The sequence below is a fragment of the Haematobia irritans genome, chromosome 4, assembly GCF_050003625.1.
Source record: "Haematobia irritans isolate KBUSLIRL chromosome 4, ASM5000362v1, whole genome shotgun sequence".
Taxonomy (NCBI): Eukaryota; Metazoa; Arthropoda; class Insecta; order Diptera; family Muscidae; genus Haematobia; species Haematobia irritans.
Genome location: NC_134400.1, coordinates 32367689 through 32382754, shown reverse-complemented (window position 1 = coordinate 32382754; position 15066 = coordinate 32367689). Strand labels below are relative to the sequence as shown.

Sequence of the window (15066 nt, the reverse complement as noted above, 5' to 3'; positions counted from 1 at the left end):
AGAAAAATTTTAATAGAAATAAAATTTTGACAAAATTTTCTATAGAAATAAAATTTTGGCAAAATTTTCTATATAAATAAAATGTTAAAAAAATTTTCTATAGAAATAAAACGTTGACAAAATTTTATAAAAGACTACAATTTTGACAAAATTTTCTATAGAAATATAATTTTGACAAAATTTTATATAGAAATAAAATTTTGACAAAATTTTCTACTGAAATAAAATCTTGAGAAAAATGTTAATAGAAATACAATTTTGACAAAATTTTCTATAGAAATAAAATTTTGACAAAATTTTCTATAGAAATAAAATAAAAATTTTCAAAAAAATAGAACATTGACAAAATTTTATAAAAGGCTAAAATTTTGACAAAATTTTCTATAGAAATAAAATTTTGACAAAATTTTCTATAGAAATTTTGGCAAAATTTTCTATAGAAATAAAATTATGGCAAAATTAACTATATAAAAATAAAAATGTGACAAAATTTTCTATAGAAATAAAATTTTGGCAAAATTTACTATATAAAAATAAAAATGTGACAAAATTTTCTATAGAAATAAAATTTTGACAAAATGTTCTATAGAAATAAAATTTTAAGAAAATTTTGACAAAATTTTCTATAGAAAAAAAAATTGACAAAATTTTCTATAGAAGTAAAATTTTAACAAAATTTTCTATAGAAATAAAATTATGGCAAAATTTACTATATAAAAATAAAAATGTGACAAAATTTTCTATAGAAATAAAATTTTGGCAAAATTTACTATGTAAAAATAAAAATGTGACAAAATTTTCTATAGAAACAATAGAAATAAAAATTGAGAAAATTTCTATAGAAATAAAAAGTTAAGAAAATTTTCTACTGAAATAAAATTTTGACAAAATTTTCTATAGAAAAAAAAATTTGTCAAAATTTTCTATAGAAGTAAAATTTTGGCAAAATTTACTATAAAACAAGTAAGGAAAGTCTAAAGTCGGGAGGGACCGACTATATTGTACCCTGCACCACCTTGTAGATCCACATTTTCCGATCTGGGCAAAATTTGTTAGACTTCTATAAAATCTATACACTTGGTTTATAAATTAGGCAATAAACATTAATTTCACTAATTAAGAATAAAATCAAACAATACCAACATTTTATTTCTATTTATTGTGTATGCTCTTAATTATTGATATTGGACTTATATTGCGACCTCGACTTTGCTCACAAAAATGTGTTCACAGACAGACGGACGGACGGACAGACGGACATGGTTATATCGACTCAGGGAACCACCCTGAGCATTATTGCCAAAGGCACCATATGTCTACCTCGTCTCCTTCTGGGTGTTACAAACATATGCACTAACTTAACAGGGTATTAGTTCCACAGTTTGGCGCAGGGTATAAATATGGGAAACATTTAAATCTGAAGCAATTTTAAGGAAACTTCGCAAAAGTTTTTTTATGATTATCGCTCGATAATTATTTATTTATTTATTAAACTTATAGTAAATATAAGAATAATAGAGAGAAAATCTAGCATTAGCTACTAAGGCTATCAGCTAAAAATTTTAGAAAACAATTTTAGATTGGAAATTTGATAGTAGATATGAAATTAAAAATTATATTTATATTATCTGCTGTTGTAGATTTTAGGATGTCCAATCCTTTATTGTCGAGTATAGTGGTGTGCCAGTGGGTGAGATGAGAACAGTTTTTTAGAATATGAGATACTGATAAGGTATTTCCACATTTAAGGCAGTTGTTGTTCAAGTTGACTTTCATAAGATGTTGATGCGTTGAAATAGTATGACCCATCCGTAGTCGGGAAAAAATTCGTGTTTTCGATATATACACGCAAAGAAAAAAAACGTTTGGAAAACGTGTACCGAAAACGTTTTTCTTTTGTTAGAGTTTTTTGAATTGCTTCCAAAATTTTAAACTTTTATCACCAAAAAATTCGTTTGTTACAAAATTTTTATTTTTTCAATAAAAAAATTTATTTTTGAAACAACAACACAGTCCATTTCGTTTATATCAAACACTGTTCTTTTCTCACTTTAGGTCTTTAATAAGACACATTTTACAGTTCAAAATTTAATATACTACAATAGAATGTTGAACATTTTTTCGGAATCTTCCGAACATATCTGGAATATATGTAAAAAAAAAAAAAAAACAAAACAAAAAAAAACTTTGGTCGAAGCAGGGATCGAACCCACGACCCTTGGCATGCAAGTCGGACGTAGCTACCACTGCACCACGGTGACAAACTAAATGTTTGTTTCTGTTAAATAAACTTTGTTTATTCGGTTCGTGGGCGCCGCAAGCTATGCTATATAAATATAACTTATATGGATATTTATCTATTGATGACCATAACAGGTACATAGCCCAGTGGTTAGTGTGTTGGCTTACAAAGTGCATGGTCCGCGGTTCGATTCTCCGTCCAGGCGAAAGGTAAAAAAAATTTTAAAAATTTATAAAATCGTATAATTTCTTCTAAATTGTTGGTATTACAGGAAAAGGTGTTAAGAACTAAAAAACCTCGTGGATGTGAGAAAGATGTGAGGGAAAATGCAATTAGCAAGAAAACAATGTTTTTTTTTTTTGAGTTTGTCCTTATGAAATTGTTTTTACATCCTGGAAAAGAATAAACGTTTATCACAAAAAGTATATACTTTTCTCCCAAATACACTTCCTTACAGCGAAAAGCAAATGAGAAACGAACTTTGTTTGTCTAAAATTTCGTTTGGGAGGAAAGAATTATTTTTTTGCGTGTATGTATTTGATGACAAGGAAAATTACAATCCTATTTACAAGTTTTCGACTAAGCAGAGACGATTTTAAAAGGGAAAATGATGGTATTTTGACCATTTTTGTCGAAATCAGAAAAACATATATATGGGAGCTATATCTAAATCTGAACCGATTTCAACCAAATTGGGCACGCATAGCTACAATGCTAATTCTACTCCCTGTGCAAAATTTCAGCTAAATCGGAGTAAAAAATTGGCCTCTGTGGTCATATGAGTGTAAATCGGGCGAAAGCTATATATGGGAGCTATATATAAATCTGAACCGATTTCAATCAAATTTGGCACGCATAGCTACAATGCTAACCTACTCCCTGTGCAAAATTTCAACCAAATTGGTCCAAAACTCTGGCTATTAGAACCATATTAGTCCATATCGGGCGAAAGATATATATGGGAGCTATATCTAAATCTGAACCGATTTCAATCAAATTTTGCACACTTGACTATACTACTAATTGTACTCCTAGTGCAAAATTTCAAACAAATTGGGCCAAAACTCTGGCTTCTAGGACCATATTAGTCCATATCGGGCGAAAGATATATATGGGAGCTATATCTAAATCTGAATCGATTTCACACAAATTTGGCACGCATAGCTACAATGCTAAATCTTCTCCCTGTGCAAAATTTCAACCAAATTGGGCCAAAACTCTGGCTTTTAGGACCATATCAGCCCATATCGGGCGAAAGATATATATGGGAGCTATATCTAAATCTGAATCGATTTCAATGAAATTTTGCACACTTGACTATACTACTAATTGTACTCCTAGTGCAAAATTTCAACCAAATTCGGCCAAAAATCTGGCTTCTGGGGTCATATAAGTCCATATCGGGCGAAAGATATATATGGGAGCTATATCTAAATCTGAACCGATTTCAATCAAATTTTGCACACTTGACTATACGACTAAATGTTATGTTTGTACAAAATTTCAAGCAAATCGGTATAAAACTCTGGCTGCTGGGTCCATATTTAAATATCTAAATCTGAACCGATTTCTTCCAAAATCAATAGGGTTCTATTCTGACCCAAATTAGGAACATGTGCCAAATTTGAAGGCGATTGGACTTAAATTGCGATCTATACTTTGATCACAAAAATGTGTTCACAGACAGACGAACGGACGGACAGACGGACATGGTTATATCGACTCAGGGACCCACCCTGAGCATTATTGCCAAAGACACCATGTGTCTATCTCGTCTCCTTCTGGGTGTTACAAACATATGCACTAACTTATAATACCCTGTTCCACAGTGTGGCGCAGGGTATAAAAAAACACTTTGACTTAAAAGAAATTTGTTTTATTTTTTAAAAATCGTGTGAAAAATTACAATCGTTACTATAACTCATTATGGATTTTCGATTGGATGAAATTTCCCATGATAATATTAGACATCGATTAGTAATAGTGACTTTAATTTAATTAAAAATCCTAATGCATTTTTGAATAACGTTTACCATAGCTATATTCATTTAAAAACGAGCTTATATTTAAAAGGGCGTGCAATCCTAAATTAAGACTTGGATAATCAATAATTTCAGCATTAGTTGAGTGTACAAATAGGAAAGGAACACAAATTCTTCAACGAAATAATTCTTCAAAAAAGTGTATTTTTATTTTTAAATTTATTTTTAAAATAATTTTGCGGGCTAATTGTAAATTCATTCATTAAAAAGAATTCCTTTGGTTTTAGAGATTCATTTGATTTTAAAAAAGTCTCATTTGACATGGAAAAAGTTTTAATTTGAAATGGAAAAAGTTTCATTTGATTTGAAAAAGTTTCACTTGATTTGGAAAAGGTATCATTTGATTTGAAAAGGGTTTCATTTGATTTGAAAAAGTTTTCATTTGATTTGAAAAAGGTTTCATTTGAAGTGAAAATGTTATATATAAATAAAATATTTAGAAAATGTTCTATAGAAATAAAATTTTGAGAAAAATTTTAATAGAAATAAAATTTTGACAAAATTTTCTATAGAAATAAAATTTTGGCAAAATTTTCTATAGAAATAAAATTTTGGCAAAATTTTCTATAGAAATAAAATGTTAAGAAAATTTTCTACTGAAATAAAATTTTGACAAATTTTTTTACTGAAATAAAAATTTGAGAAAATTTTCTATAGAAATAAAAGTTTGACAAAATTTTCTGTAGAAATATAATTTTGAAAAAAATTTCTATAGAAATAAAATTTTTGACAAAATTTTCTATGACAAGAGTTAAGTTAAGAAAATTTTCTATAGATATCAAATTTTAACAAAATTTTCCACTGAAATAAAATTTTGAGAAAAATTTTAATAGAAATGAAATTTTGACGAAATTTTCTATAGAAATAAAATTTTGACAAAATCTACTATATAACAAGTATATACAGCAGTAAGTTCGGCCGGGCCGAATCTTAAATACCCACCACCATGAACCAAATATTAGGGGTTCCTTTGAAATTTCAGGAGGGCTTGAAGACTTGAGGACACTTCCCGAAGATAAATTTAAAGATTTCACCTATGAGGACTATATCAGATTCTGGATTTATGAGAACCATTTTTGTTTGAGTTTTAGAGGAATCATTAACATCTCTTGTAAGTGTGCAAGAAAATTATAAAATAACGTTTTGATTTGAAATCTTAAATCTGTAGAAGTAAAATCTGGAAATTTTACATTGAGTTTCAAGCAATTTTCATGATAAGTGCGCTTTCTACACCCTCAAGAAGTGAAGTCGGTCTATATGGAGGCATTACCAAATGGACCGATAAAAACTTAATCCGATACACGTTTTTGTGAGCCTAAAATACCAGAATATTTACAATTTCAGGCAAATCAGATAAATCGCGAAATCGTTCTTATGGGGGCTATACTAAAATATGGAGCGATACTCACCGTTTTCGGCACACCTCTTTATGGCCCGAAAATACCTTTAGATTTCCAATTTCAGACAAATTGGATAAAAACTACGGTTTCTATAAACCCAAGACCCCAAATCGGGAGGTCGTTTTATATGGGGACCATACCAAAACATGGACCGATACTCACAATTTTTGACGCACGTATTTGTGGTCCTACAACACCTCTAGATTTCAGGTAAATTGAATAAAAACTGCGGTTTCTATAAGCCCAAGAAGTAAAATCGGGAGATAGGTCTATATGGGGGCTATACCAAAATATGGACCGATACTCACCATTTTTGGCACACGTATTTGTGGTCCTACAATACCTCTAGATTTCCAATTTCAGGTAAATTGAATAAAATCTGCGGTTTCTATAAGCCCAAGAAGTAAAATCGGGAGATCGGTCTATATGGGGGCTATACCAAAACATGGACCGATACTCACTATTTTTGGCACACCTCTTTATGGTCATAAAATACCTCTAGATATAAAATTTCAGGCAAATTGGATAAAAACTACGATTTCTATAAGCCCAAGACCCCAAATCAGGAGGTCGGCTAAAAGGGGACTATATCAAAACCTGGACCGATATAGCCCATCTTCGAACTTGACCTGCCCTGCAGACAAAAGACGAGTTTGTGCAAAATTTCAGCACGATTGCTTCATTATTGAAGACTGTAGCGTGATTACAACAGACAGACAGACAGACAGACAGACAGACGGACAGACGGACATCGTTATATCGTCTTAGAATTTCTCCCTGATCAAGAATATATATACTTTATATAGTCGGAAATCGATATTTCGATGTGTTACAAACGGAATGACAGACTTATTATACCCCCGTCACCATTCTATGGTGGTGGGTATAAAAATAAAATTTTGACAAAATTTTCTGTAGATATAAAATTTTGACAAAATTTTCTGTAAATATAAAATTTTGACAAAATTTTCTGCTAATATAAAATTTTGACAAAATTTTCTTTAGAAATGAAATTTTTACAAAATTTTCTATAGAAATAACATTTAAAAAAAATTTTATAGAAATAAAATTTTGACCAAATTTTGTACAGAAATAAAAGTTTGACAAAATTTTCTGTAGAAATATAATTTTGAAAAAAATTTTTATAGAAATAAAATTTTTGACAAATTTTCTATAGAAATAAACTTTTTTCGTTTTTTTTTGTTATTGTTGGTTTCCCTTCAATCGTTATGTTTGTTTGAATGTAGTTGGCTGGTTTGGTTTTTGAGCGTGCTTCCTTCATTCCTTCATTCCTTCGGAATTACCACATTCCTCATCAGCATCCTCTACTTGCAGCAAAACTATTAACCAATTATCAGAATAAATTCGTTTCCTTTGCCAAACTCAAATCATCGATTTGAATGTAGTTGTCTGGGTTTGTTTTTGAGCTTTCCTCTGTTGGTTAAGCTACACTTGTGGTTTAGTCAATGCATGGTTTTAAGCTGAAATTAAAAACAATAACTATTGAAGAGAAACCAACACTAACAAACAAAACGAATGAAGATAGAGGAAGCACGCTCAAAAACAAACCCAGCCAACTACATGCAAATCGATGATTTGAGTTTGGCAAAGGAAAAGAGATATGCTTGCAAATTTGTTTAGGCAGTAGCCGACTATCAAACCTTTTTTCGGAAGGTTCAAGTGTATTTCACTTTGGGTTGAGTGAATTACCCGAATTTATTCTTATAATTGGTTAATAGTTTTGGTGCAAGTAGAGGATGCTGATGAGGAATGTGGTAATTCCGAAAACAGCTGTACATCCAACCATCTTGCAGTCTATAGGGCTTTGCCCAAATAAATTTGACTAGCATACTTTTCCTCTACTGGTTAAGCTACACTTGTAGTTTAGTCAATGCATGGTTTTAAGCTGAAATCAAAAACAACAATAATGAAATAAAATTTTGACAAAATTTTCTATAGAAATAAAATTGTGGTAAAAATTTCTAAAGAAATAAAATATTGACAAAATTTTCTATAAAAATAAAATTTTGACAAAATTTTCTATAGAAATAAAATTGTGGTAAAAATTTCTAAAGAAATAAAATTTTGTCAAAATTTTCTATAGAAATAAAATTTTGTCAAAATTTTCTATAGAAATAAAATTTTGTCAAAATTTTCTACAGAAAAAAAAAATTTTTTATAGAATTGTATATAGAAACAAAATTTTGACAAATTTATCTATAGAAATAAAATTTTGACAACTTTCTATGGAAATAAAATTTGGTATTGCTGGGGGTATGTATAAATGCTTGTGGTAAGCAGTTTTTCCACTCAACTATGACTGTAGTCCATTCATTTTGCAATTTCAATTTTTATTAATTATATTATTTCAGCTGAATTAACAACATTCTCCATCCATGTAAATTTTGGGTGCTGGTGATAGTTTTTTTTTTTGTACTATAGCATTGATGGCTGTTAAGAAATAAGTTCATAAATTAATTTGTTCAGCTCACAATTCGTAAATGTGCTAAATATGCATAATAATGTAATGCAATGAGGCAGACAAATTGCCTATGGAGATATATGTGTTACAAATTTTCCATTCCTATGAAATTTTCTTTATATACAGTGGGCTTATATATATATGATACTTAGGACATGAAATAGAAATATTTATTCGAAAATATCCTACATTATAATCAATAAGTATAAAAATATTCCAATATGGTCTTCACGTACCATTTCATAGAAATGGGCTAAAAATGCATAGTTGGCAACTAGGGTTTTGAGCAATAGTCAAGACAATGCTATGTTCGGTTATGTTAGGTATAGTGGCAGCCCGATATTTCAGAATCACTTAGACTCTATAGTCCATTGCGATACCAATGAGATGAATTTCTCTCTTATCACTGTATGCTATGTATATATTAAGAACAAGGGACCACCTTTATAGAGCTGAGTCACAACGGCATTCTACATTGCGGTGAAACCACTTAGAGAAGCTTTGAAATATTTAGAAATCTTTTCAGCTTTACTTAGAGGGGATATTCCACCGCTGAAGAACTTTTTGGTGTTTGGTCGAAACTGGGATGGGAATCCATAAGACTTTGTATGCAAGGCGGGCATATTTTTGTTAATTTCCTTCTATTTATCGCATGGTCATAGCTTGCAAAATGTTATTATTTTTTTTTGCAGTCTTCAGTATAGTTGTATCTCTTGACTCGGCCAACAAAAAATATTTTAAGTCGGAAAAATTTTATCTTCATGCTCCAAATCCCAAAAATGTCGAAAAAATTATCACTTTTTCCCCGAAACAATTGGAAAACCATTTCTCGACTACATCGCTTGAACTATTGAACGTTTTACCAAACAATCAAGTGTAAAAATGTGGCCTATAAAACTGTGAACAACTTTTTAGTTCGTTTTACATTCTATGCCTATCTTACGCCACTGTTTTATATGAAATTTTTATTTTTTTTTTATATTCATACTTTTGCCATGGCTTAAAATGAGTTAACGGCAAATGTCTTTAACGTTGTAAAGTTGTAACGCAATTAATTTGTTTCCAGATGTTTTTGTCGATAACAGGACTAGTTTTGAAATCCAAAGAGAAATAAATTAATATGGAGTGGACAGATTATGTTTCGTTTAAATATCTAAAGTCTCGAGAAATATTCGCTTATTCGATTCCATTTAGGTTAAGTGATATCGCTTTAATTTTAGTCAAGAATTTCCTATAAACAAAGACTGTTCTCTGGTGTATTATTACGCCAGAGAAAGTTGTAATTATAATGAAAAGTTTAACAAGTGTATACGGCCGTAAGTTCGGCCAGGCCGAATCTTATGTACCCTCCACCATGGATTGCGTAGGAACTTCTACTAAAGGCTGTCATCCACAATCGAATTACTTGGGTTGCGATAACACTTGCCGATGGCAAGGTATCGTAAAACTTTTTAACACTGTCTTCTAAATTGTAAGTTAGTCCATAAGGGGTATATATTAAACAAAAAAAAGGCCGATTAAGTACGTATATAATTCAGTTTGACAAAATTTTCTATAGCTATAAAATTTTGACAAAATTATAGCTATAAAATTTTGACAAAAATAAAATGTTGACAAAATTTTCTATGGAAGTAAAATGTTGACAAAATTTTCTATAGCAATAAAATTTTGACAAAATTTTCTATAGAAATAAAATGTTGATAAAATTTTCTATAGAAATAAAATGTTGACAAAATGTTCTATAGAAATAAAATGTTTACAAAATTGTCTATAGAAATAAAATGTTGACAAAATTTTCTACAGAAATAAATTTTTTACAAAATTTTCTATAGAAATAAAATTTTGACAAAATTTTCTATGGAAATAAAATGTTGACAAACATTGCTATAGAAATAAACTTTTTACAAAACTTTCTATAGAAATGAAATTTTGACAAAACTTTCTATAGTAATAAAATTTGACAATTTTTACATGGCTGTTAGAGGCCATATACTAACGAAATGTACCCAATTTCAACCGCATCGGATGACTTTTGCTCCTCCAAGAGACTCCGGAGGTCAAATCTGGGGATCGGTTTATATGGGAGCTATATATAATTATGGACCGATATGGACCAATTTTTGCATGGTTGTTAGAGACCATATACTAACACCAAGTACTAAATTTCAATTGGATCGGATGAATTTTGCTCATCCAAGAGGCTCCAGAGTTCAAATCTGGGGATCGGTTTATATGGGAGCTATATATAATTATGGACCGATATGGACCAATTTTTGCATGCTTGTTAGAGACCGTATTCTAACATCAGGTACCCAATTTCAAACGGATCGGATGAATTTTGCCCCTCCAAGAGGCTCCGGAGGTCAAATCTGGGGATCGGTTTATATGGGAGCTATATATAATTATGGACCGATATGGACCAGTTTTTGCATGGTTGTTAGAGACCATATACTAACACCACGTACCAAATTTCAATCGGGTAGGATGAAGTTTGCTCCTCCAAGAGGCTCCGGAGGTCAAATCTGGGGATCGGTTTATATGGGAGCTATATATATTTATGGACCGATATGGACCAATTTTTGCATGGTTGTTAGAGACCGTATACTAACATCAAGTACCAAATTTCAACTGGATCGGATGAATTTTGCCCCTCCAAGAGGCTCCGGAGGTCAAATCTGGGGATCGGTTTATATGGGGGCTATATATAATTATGGACCGATATGGACCAATTTTTGCATGGTTGTTAGAGACCGTATACTTAGACCACGTACCAAATTTCAACCGGATCGGATGAATTTTGCTGCTCCGGAAGGCTCCGCAAGCCAAATTTGGGGATCGGTTTATATGGGGGCTATACGTAAACGTGGGCCGATATGGCCCATTTTCAATACCATCCGACCTACATCAATAACAACTACTTGTGCCAAGTTTCAAGTCGATAGCTAGTTTCGTTCGGAAGTTAGCGTGATTTCCACAGACGGACGGACAGCCGGACAGACGGACGGACGGACGGACATGCTTAGATCGACTCAGAATTTCACCACGACCCAGAATATATATACTTTGTGGGGTCTTAGAGCAATATTTCGATGTGTTACAAACGGAATGACAAAGTTAATATACCCCCATCCTATGGTGGAGGGTATAAAAAGCCAAATGAACCAGATGATCTATCAAATGGCCCTTGATAAAGAAAAACTTATCAGATATTCGTAAGACCAGAACACAGCCATTCCAGGGAAGAAAGACTCCTAGATTTAAAGCCAGATAGGAGGCTTAACAAGTATATACGGCCGTAAGTTCGGCCAGGCCGAAGCTCATGTACCCTCCACCATGGATTGCGTAGAAACTTCTACTGAAGACTGTCATCCACAAAAGAATTACTTGGCTTGCGGTAACACTTGCCGATGGCAAGGTATCTTAAAACTTCCTAACACCGTCTTCTAAATTGCAAGGTAGTCCATACGTGGTATATATTAAACTAAAAAATGCCGATTAAATACGTATATAATTAAGTTTCACAAAATTTTTTATAGAAATAAATTTTTGACAAAAGTTTCTATAGAAATAAAATTTTGACAAAATAAAATTTTTACAACATTTTCTATAGAAATAAAATTTTGACAAAATTTTCTATAGAAATAAAATTTTGACAAAATTTTCTATAGAAATAAAATTTTGACAAAATTTTCTATAGAAATAAAATTTTGACAAAATTTTTATAGAAATAAAATTTTGACAAAATTTTCTATAGAAATGAAATTTTGACAAAATTTTCTATAGAAATGAAATTTTGACAAAATTTTCTATAAAAATAAAATTTTGACAAAATTTTCTATAGAAATAAAACTTTGACAAAATTTTCTATAGAAATAAAATTTTGACAAAATTTTCTATAGAAATAAAACTTTGACAAAATTTTCTATAGAAATAAAATTTTGACAAAATTTTCTATAGAAATAAAATTTTGACAAAATTATCTATAGAAATAAAATTTTGACAAAATTTTCTATAGAAATAAAATTTTGACAAAATTTTCTATAGAAATAAAATTTTGACAAAATTTTCAATAGAAATAAAATTTTGACAAAATTTTCTATAGAAATAAAATTTTGACAAAATTTTCTATAGAAATAAAATTTTGACAAAATGTTTATAGAAATAAAATTTTGACAAAATTATCTATAGAAATAAAATTTTGACAAAATTTTCTATAGAAATAAAATTTTGACAAAATTTTCTATAGAAATAAAATTTTGACAAAATTTTCAATAGAAATAAAATTTTGACAAAATTTTCGATAGAAATAAAATTTTGACAAAAATTTTTTGTAAAAATAAGATTTTGACAAAATTTTCTATAGAAATAAAATTTTGACAAAATTATCTATAGAAATAAAATTTTGACAAAATTTTCTATAGAAATAAAATTTTGACAAAATTTTCTATAGAAATAAAATTTTGACAAAATTTTCAATAGAAATAAAATTTTGACAAAATTTTCGATAGAAATAAAATTTTGACAAAAATTTTTTGTAAAAATAAGATTTTGACAAAATTTTCTATAGAAATAAAATTTTGACAAAATTTTCTATAGAAAGAAAATTTTGACAAAATTTTCTATAGAAATAAAATTTTGACAAAATTTTCTATAGAAATAAAACTTTGACAAAATTTTCCATAGAAATAAAATTTTGACAAAATTTTCTATAGAAATAAAATTTTGACAAAATTTTCTATAGAAATAAAATTTTGACAAAATTTTCTATAGAAATAAAATTTTGACAAAATTTTCTATAGAAATAACATTTTGACAAAATTTTCTATAGAAATAAAATTTTGACAAAATTTTCTATAGAAATAAAATTTTGACAAAATTTTCTATAGAAATAAAATTTTGACAAAATTTTCTATAGAAATAAAATTTTGACAAAATTTTCTATAGAAATAAAATTTTGACAAAATTTTCTATAGAAATAAAATTTTGACAAAATTTTCTATAGAAATAAAATTTTGACAAAATTTTCTATAGAAATAAAATTCTGACAAAATTTTCTATAGAAATAACATTTTGACAAAATTTTCTATAGAAATAAAATTTTGACAAAATTTTCTATAGAAATAAAATTTTGACAAAATTATCTATAGAAATAAAATTTTGACAAAATTATCTATAGAAATAAAATTTTGACAAAATTTTCTATAGAAATAAAATTTTGACAAAATTTTCTATAGAAATAAAATTTTGACAAAATTTTCTATAGAAATAAAACTTTGACAAAATTTTCTATAGAAATAAAATTTTGACAAAATTTTCTATAGAAATAAAATTTTGACAAAATTTTCTATAGAAATAAAATTTTGACAAAATTTTCTGTAGAAATAAAATTCTAATAAAATTTTCTATAGAAATAAAATTTTTACAAAATTTTCTATAGAAATAAAATTTTGACAAAATTTTCCATAGAAATAAAATTCTGATAAAATTTTCTATAGAAATAAAATTTTGGCAAAATTTTCTATAGAAATAAAATTTTGACAAAATTTTTTGTAGAAATAAAATTTTGACAAAATTTTCTATAGAAATAAAGTTTTGACAAAATTTTCTATGTAATAAAAAATTTTGACAAAATTTTCTATATAAATAAAATTTTGACAACATTTTCTATAGAAATAAAATTTTGACAAAATTTTCTATAGAAATAAAATTTTGACAAAATTTTCTGTAGAAATAAAATTCTGACAAAATTTTCTATAGAAATAAAATTTTGACGAAAATTTTCTACAGAACAAAAATTTTGACAAAATTTTCTTCAGATATAACATTTTGACAAAATTTTCTACAGAACAAAAATTTTGACAAAATTTTCTATAGATATAAAATTTTGACAAAATTTTCTATAGAAATAAAATTTTGACAAAATCTTCTATAGAAATAAAATTTTGACAAAAAAAAAATTTTTACAACATTTTCGATAGAAATAAAATTTTGTCAAAATTTTCTATAGAAATAAAATTTTGACGGAAATTTTCTATAGAAATAAAATTTTGATAAAATTTTCAATAGAATTAAAATTTTGACAACATTCTCTATAGAATTAATATTTTGACAACATTTTCTATAGAAATAACATTTTGCCAAAATTTTCTACAGAAATAAAGTTTGACAAAATTTTCTATAGGAATAACATTTTGAAAAAAATTTCTATAGAAATAAAATTTTGGTAGATTATTTTTGGCTCGGGTGGCAACCATGATTATGAACCGATATGGACCAATTTTTGTGTGATTGGGGATCGGCTATATATAACTATAGACCGATATGGACCAAATTTGGCATGTTTATTAGCGGCCACATACTAACACCACGTACCAAATTTCAACCGGATCGGATGAATTTTGCTCCGCCAAGAGGCTCCGGAGGACAAATCTGGGGATCGGTTTATATGGGGGCTATATATAATTATGGACCGATATGGACCAATTCTTGCATGGTTGTTAGAGACCATATACTAACACCACGTACTAAATTTCAAACGGATCGGATAAATTTTGCTCCTCCAAGAGGCTCCGGAGGACAAGTCTGGGGATCGATTTAAATGGGGGCCATTAGCGTAGCTAGACAATTTTCCTAGGTGGGGCTAAGCCCCCTAGCTAAGAATTTATAAACTGAACTTATAGGTTCAATTAATGTTTTATTTCATAACAAGTATATAAGGCCGTAAGTTCGGCTAGGCCGAATCTTATGTACCCTCCACCATGGACTGCGTAGGAACTTCTACTAAAGGCTGTCATCCACAATCGAATTACTTGGGTTGCGATAACACTTGCCGATGGCAAGGTATCGTAAAACTTTTTAACACTGTCTTCTAAATTGTCAGTTAGTCCATAAGGGGTATAT

At 28.9% G+C, this 15066-nt stretch overlaps 1 protein-coding gene across 1 annotated transcript in view; it reads right to left on the bottom strand.

The window, feature by feature from the left end:
- Positions 1 to 15066, bottom strand: part of Cpr76Bc (Cuticular protein 76Bc) — a 76895-nt gene that overhangs the window by 47652 nt on the left and 14177 nt on the right. The gene's annotated exons all lie outside the window — the stretch shown is intronic.